Below are 7,513 nucleotides of genomic sequence, written 5' to 3'. Positions count from 1 at the left end.
ATTTGCTTCACTTCATGCACTGCAAGAATTGGTGAACCCAGAAACAGTAAAAACCAGTTAGCAAAAGAGAAATCCACCTGGTCTTGCTTTAGTTCATTCTGGGCCCAAACCTGGTTGAATTTGGTGGAGGGCTGACAGGATCAGGCCCTCAGACTCAGGTTGTATCTACTCTGCAGTCAGAAGCGAGACCGTAAAACTCGCCTGTGTTAAATAGTCCTGTGATGCTCGTAAACCTTCCCAAGCTTCATAATGGCCACATCTCCCACTAGAGAAGCTACATTCAATCCCTGAACAATATATAAACTTTGCATTTATAATTCAGTGGACTCCAAAACTATTTAAACTCAATTCAGTAACATCTCCCAAAGATATTGCAGGAAATTGCCATATCTGTCACAATGAATCTGTTACAGGCCTAGCTGCAGAATCTTGCTTCTTTAATTCAAGCTGTAGCTGCTAATGCTTTTAGCTCTGGAGGTGCCAGGTTCAATCCCAGCTGCGCTGGCCAAGGTGGCAGCCATCAGATAAATGGGGGACTGTCTGGGCTTCGAGTCACTGTGCATCTCAGATGAGCTTCTTTTAGTAGCCTTATTAAATTACTGTATGTGTGAATGTCCCATGGCAGAACCTGCCCCACAAAATGCATACAATATTGAGCTAAGGTCCAAACCCTGAGCCACTTGCTCAGACCTTTAGATTACTCACTCCTGGAACGAGAGCACAAAAACCACAAGGCTAGGGGCCTAGCCTCTATTCACTAGTTCCAGTCTAGCCCCTCTTTACTCCAGAGAATGATTTTCAAACCTGGCGTGACTGACCCATTGCTTAAGCATCCCCCATTGACATCAGTGGAGTGACACCCGCTTTTATAATATTCCGCGCCCATGGAAAGGATCTCAGGGCTGGTCTGCATGGTAAAGTTATACCGGTAGAAGCGAATATGCAAATTTAAAGTGATGCAGTAATATCAGTGTAACCTTCTGTGTACACACACTTATTCCAGGAGGTGTCTTTTTTCAGTTTAGTTTGTTAGTTGGTTCCGTTTATACCAGAATCAGATAGGGGATTATGCCAACATAACTATACCAGTATAATTCTACTGGTAAAACTCTCCCATGTAGACAAGGCCTCATTCTCTCTCAAATTCTATAAGCTTTACAACAGTCTCTATAGAGCCCTGTTACTTATCGCCATTCAAGTCACTGGGTAGGACACACACGGCCAGATTCTCAACTTGTGTAAGTTGTTGTAACTCAGTTAAAGTCAATGGAGCTAGGACCAGCTGGGGATCTGGCAATGGCACCTGTTCCAAAGCCACTGAAAGACTCCCATTCGCTTCAACGGACTTTGGATCAGATTTGTATTGGTGCCTTTAGACAGGTCCAGCTCCTGAAGTCCGTGCTGGGTCAGATCTCTCAGTGCAGTCAGTGGGAGCCGGCATGAGTAAGGGCAGAACATACAGTGAGTGAAAGGCTCAGGATCTGAGCCCGAGAACATGTGTTTGTGTTCCATTGTCAGGGTTTAATTCTTAGGAAAAAGTTCTAAAGCACCACCTGCATCGTTAAGATTTGAATCATTTCAAACTCAAGCACACCCTTTGTTTTGGCAACTGCTCAGCATCACAGCAAATGGCCTGGCGATTGCTGGCTGCCAGGCGATTGCGGATACGGGCACTTTCCTCTGGGCTGTGCTAACACCTGCCAGCAGCAGCATACAGAATGCCACAGGGGCCATGCCGGGCCAGATCCCTTCTTAAAAGCTTTGTCACGGCATCTATGTACTGCCCTGCAAAGGGGCAGGGTCCCTTCCCCATTCTCAGCAGGGCATGCCGACCCTGACTAAGCCTAGGCCTTGACTCCCTGCTAACTCCAAACCAGTAATGCAGCTTATACATTAGCCCAAGCTTGGTTATTCCTAGCGTTTCCCCGCCAGACCGCCTCTGTCCTAGCTCCCTGGTTCCTGCTGGTCCAAAGAGCCACTTCCACTCCCCTTTGTAGCCTGACTGGAGTGAATGGGGCCTGCCTGCCAGTGTGACGCAGTAGTAATTACTCTACATTTAACACAGGGTTTTAGTGTCTGAGTTTAGCCGCTCAGCAGAAGAGTCCAGCATTTCTAAACTGGGCTGTCATGGGGCTCACTCACCGCTAGGGCACCTCCTCCTGGCTGCTCTGCGGATTGGCTCCATCCAGGTCTGATGCCCCGTTCCTTTGTTTGCTCTGGCCACAGTTGCACACACTCTCTAGGAGTCAGCAAGCTCCCTCTTTCCTTCTTCATGGCTTGGCCCTCCAGCCAGTCACTACTTCTTTTCCTCTGCTGTGGGTAGCAAAGTCTCTCCTGGAAATCCTCTAACCTAAGACTATGCCACTTTCCCCATGGCAGGTAGGGGAACACAGGCCTGCCCACTGCCCCGGGCTCCAGCACAAGGATTCTCTATCCAGCAAGCAGAGTCTGCTTCTCCCAGACCTCATCACGCCTTCCCTGCTCGGTGTTCTGGCCAGACTCAAACTCCCAGAGATTAACTACAGGCTACTTCTCCTACAGCCCTTTCTAGGCTCAGCTTCTAGCTTTGTCCCAGGCAGCCTATAGCTGCTCAGCTGAACTTCATCTGTCCTTAGGCCTGCCAGCCTAATTCTCCCCTGGGTGCAGCCTACTAAGTTAATTAGCCCCTTCCAAGCTATCTTAACCCCTTCAGGTGAAATGTGGCATGAACACTCCATCACAAGGGTAAGTTTACACTGCAATACAAAACCATTGCACCAAGTCTCAGAGCCTGGGCAGCTGCCACGGGCTTGTGGAGTTCAGCCTGTGGGGCTAAAAACTGCAGTGTAGACATTCAGGCTCGGGCCGGAGCCCAGGCTTCAACTCGAGTCCAAATGTCTATACTGCAATTTTATAGCCCTGCAGCCCAAGCCCTTCAAGCCCAAGTCAGCTGGCTCAGGTCAGCCACAGCTGTGCCACGCGGGTCTATTATCACTGTGTAGACTTAGAGTCTGCCAGCCTGGGAGCGTCTATGAGCCCTGTTCCTTTTGTTCTCAGAGCTCCTGCTGTCTGTTACTCCTCCTGTGCTCCCTTATTGGGTTCTCTTGCTTTCATTCTTCTTGTTCCTGTCTGTCATCTTAAACAGCAATTGCCTCTGAAGTATTTTATAGCCCTTTGCAAATAAGTCTCTGTGCATGGAAAACCAGTAATACCTCATTCTGTTCCACCAGGGACGTCACTGGAGTTACACCAGTATAACTAGGGGAGGAATTTGGCCCCAGACCATATTTTAACACTACATGATCTGAGTCCACTATTGGGCTTTTTGCGGCAGGGGGTTGGCTGAGGACCAGAAGGTCTGGGTATATTTGGCCAAACCGGACAGTCTCTATGCAAAAGAATAAATGGACACAAATCTGACATCAGGTATCATAACATTCAAAAACCAGTAGGAGAACACTTCAATCTCTCTGGTCACTCAATAACAGACCTCAAAGTGGCAATTCTTCAACAAAAAAACTTCAAAAACAAACTCCAACGTGAAGCTACAGAACTGGAATTAATTTGCAAACTGGATACCATCAGATTAGGCCTGAACAGAGACTGGGAGTGGTTGGGTCATTACAAAACCTAAACTTAATTTCCCCAATACCTATTTCTCCCTACTGTTACTCACACCTTCTTGTCAACTGTCTGGAATGGGCGACTATCTTACCACTTCAAAAGTTATTTTTCCTCCTGCTGTTAATTGATTTACCTCATTAGACTGACCTCACACTTGATAAAGCAACCCCCCATCCTTTCATGTACTTATACCTGCTCCTGTATTTTCACTCCATGCATCTGATGAAGTGGGTTCTAGCCCACAAAAGCTTATGCCCAAATAAATTGGTTAGTCTCTAAGGTGCCACAAGGACTCCTTGTTGTTTTGGGGTATATTTTGTTATCTCCATTATATCTGTGGTTGTCTAGCTATTTATGGGATGATTATCAGGATAAGAAAAGGAGTACTTGTGGCACCTTAGAGACTAACCAATTTATTTGAGCATAAGCTTTCGTGAGCTACAGCTCACTTCATCGGATAGCTCATGAAAGCTGATGCTCAAATAAATTGGTTAGTCTCTAAGGTGCCACAAGTACTCCTTTTCTTTTTGCAAATACAGACTAACACGGCTGTTACTCTGAAATCTATCAGGATAAGGTAACCTGAAGAGCAGGCTCTAGTGGGCTGGCATCAGTCTCCAGGAACTCGAGCAAATGGCTCAGAACAGGACTCACTGGTGGTCTCTGACAAGATCAGCATGTAACAGGTTCGAGCAGCATCGACAAAATCGTCTGCAGGCTGAAAGGCACCGCAGAGCTGCATCATCAAACGTCCCAGATATGGACTTCCCAAGCCCTCTGTCTATCAGGGTTCAGGCTTCAGTGTCATATGTGTAGCCATAGATGAGAACTGTGACAATATTGTCGTTGCCATCAGCGATGGACTACCAACCACCAGGATGGGGTGCTGATGATCATCTGGATTGTTTATTCTTGTAACAGGCCATCAGCGCATTGGATGGGTTCGTTTGTTCAAACAAATCATGAAGATTTCAGGCTAAAGCCAAACCCTGTGAAGCTTGCCCACCTTCATCTTTTATGCTCAGCACGGTGGGCTCATTGTTTCTTTCATAAGAGGATTCCCTTCTTGTCCCCTCTAGTATGACATTACCTACAGCAACCTGATCATGCCTGATGTTGTTTTTGTCATCAACGGGATGCAGTTTCCTCTGATTCCTTCAGCCTATGTAAACCAGGTAGGAGAGGGAACCTTTTCCCCAAGCAGTGCAAGAGCACAGGGCGGCACTGTGCACATGGGAACCACTGTGACATTAACAAGCAGTGCGATCAATGGCAGTACGATTGTATTTTAACGACTAGTAAGGTTGCACTAACCTGTGATGATGTCTCTGAGGACACTCTGTCTGGTCTGTAGTTGGTAACATTGTTATATTAAACAATAAATAAAGCATCCGTAGTTTAGAATTTGTTAAAGACACATTGGTTTATACGCAAAGTAAGCAATAGAACAGCCCAAAGTTCAAACTGTTTATACAGCCAGAGGCTGATACCCTCACACTGAGTAGCACCTTACTTTCCAAGCAGATGCACTGAAGTCCATGGGCTGGATCCTCAGCAGTTGTCAATCACCAATGCGCCATGGAAGTCAAGGGAGTGATGCCACCTTTCATCACCTGAGAATCTGGCCATATCTTACGTGCTATTATCCACATTTTGCACATGGGGAACTGAGGCACAGAACGGCTGAAGCCCAGATTGTTAAAGGTATTCAGGCATTGTTCTTTTCAGCATTGCTACACCTAACTCATTTTCAAAAGTGACTTAGGAATTAAGTTAGGGGCTTAATTCCCTTTAAAAATCTGGCCCTAAGTGACACAGAAAATCGGTGTAGAGACAGGCCCTGAACCCAGCTCCCCCAAGTCATACATCAGGGCCCTAACCACTGGACCACACTTCCTTAGCAAGATGCCTGCTGAAGTAAGGCAGGGCCTGCAGATTGTTATTTAAAGTGTGTAGAGGAATTGGTTCCCCTCCCCTTAGTCCCTGACGCTTCTCTTCCCTTCTCGGGTGCGTCTCCCACCAGCAGCTTGACGCCCTCCAACTGGGGAGCTCCTACATCTACCCCCTTCCAAATTTGAGTGGTGTTGCAACTTGGCCTGCAGGGTCACATCACCGATCAGGTTTGGCCTTGCCAAAAGGTGGTCAGACCATGGCCCGGTTGGCCCTCCCAGGCTCCGTGGCCTATGAAGTAAGCTGCTATTCATCATCATAATCAGACCCATAATGGCCTATATTCCATATAGAAAAACTACACCAAGAGAACATTAAGGCTGCTCAGCTAAGCACTCTGAAGTCAGGGAATGGCAAAGTTAAGACTGGACACACAACCTTAATTCTGACACCTTCTGTCTAAACATTACCTGTATAAGACAACCTTTAATCACATGATCACAAACTGCTTCTCAAATAGTATAAATAGAGTATTATACCATATTTTTTGCTCAAACTTTCCAGAATCATTTACCAAGCCTGGAAAATTTCAGCCCCAAAAGTAAAAATTTCAGAAAAGGAAACGTTTAAAGTTATGAATGAACACTTGAAAACAGGGGCTTGGAATGGACACACTTGGGCAACCTCAGCCTTATTCATGGCTCCATCTCCAGCTATAATACAAAAAGAAACCCACTGACAATACAATCTGTGGGTGAACTCCCGCCCCACTCAAGCCAATGGGGGTTTTGCCATTGACGTCAATGGAGCCAGTATCCCACCTTATGTATCTATCACCAACCACCATAGTATCTGGGTCCTAGATTCATGCATGACTAGTACAAACGAATCTGTATTGCAATGAGAATGATACAGGATTACATAAAGCAAAGAACAAAAGATGGGCTAAGATGAACCCCTGGATCTCTCACACCCTTCCAAATGTCAAGATGTTGAAAAAGCCAGATCTGGATCCAAATTTTGGGCCTTGAGTCCAGACTGTAGATCCTAGTTTAGAATCAGTTTCAGGCAGAGGTGAAAGTAAGCCGGTGCGGTCAGGTACGGCGTACCAGTGAGAGTCGATGCACAGCCAACTGTACCAGCAGGAGGCAGCTTCCCCAGGTGGACAATTTAAAAGGGCCCTGGGCTCTCAGCAGTGGCTGGAGCCCCTGGCCCTTTAAATTTCCGCCAGAGCCCTGCTGCCGGAGCCCTGGGGTAGCGGCGGCGGCCGGGAGTCCCGGGGCTCTGGCAGCGATTTAAAAGGGCCCAGGGCTCTGGCTGTGGTAGCAGCGGCCGGGAACCCCAGGCCCTTTAAATCACCGCTGGAGCCCTCTGGTAGTGACAGTGGCAGCTGGGAGCCCCAGTGCTCCAGCGGTGATTTAAAGGGCCCAGGGATTTAAAGGCCCCGCCCCTTCTGCCCGGGGCCACGCCCCTTCCGCCCAGGGCCACGCCCCTTCCGCCCGAGGTGCCCCCCACATACACCTTGCTCAGCACCCTGGCCCTGAGTTCCGGTAAGTCCCTTAAGTTATTTTCACCCCTGGTTTCAGGGTAAGGTTCAAACAAGGCACACACTGGGCCACTGGGTAAATTGGTTGGATAAAGATCCAACCTGAGCCTTCCTTAAGCCAAACCTGAATGAAACTGCTTTTACACAGGGGGAAGGGATTGGAGATCAGGATTTCGTAGCTCTGGTCTCCTGAAGTATCATAGTTTTGCCTGGTGGCTCAAAATCCACCAGTTGAAGGCTTTGTAGCTTGTGGGCTTGAGAATGGAGACATTCTTTAGTGACACAGCAGAAGCGTTTAATGAGACTCTGTCAACCCCTTTCCTCTGTGTCTGGGACCAGGGGAGGAGAACAGCACTGAAAACCAATAAAGAGAGGCCAGGCAAAGGAGATCAATCCCACGTCACTTTCTGCTGGTGGGATGGGACAGCGTTTTGCTGAGGATCCTGGAACAGAAAGAAAAGGAAGCAAAGTATG

This window comes from Lepidochelys kempii, chromosome 21 (assembly GCF_965140285.1).
Source record: "Lepidochelys kempii isolate rLepKem1 chromosome 21, rLepKem1.hap1, whole genome shotgun sequence".
Lineage (NCBI taxonomy): Eukaryota > Metazoa > Chordata > Testudines > Cheloniidae > Lepidochelys > Lepidochelys kempii.
Note: the sequence above shows the minus strand (reverse complement) of the source record.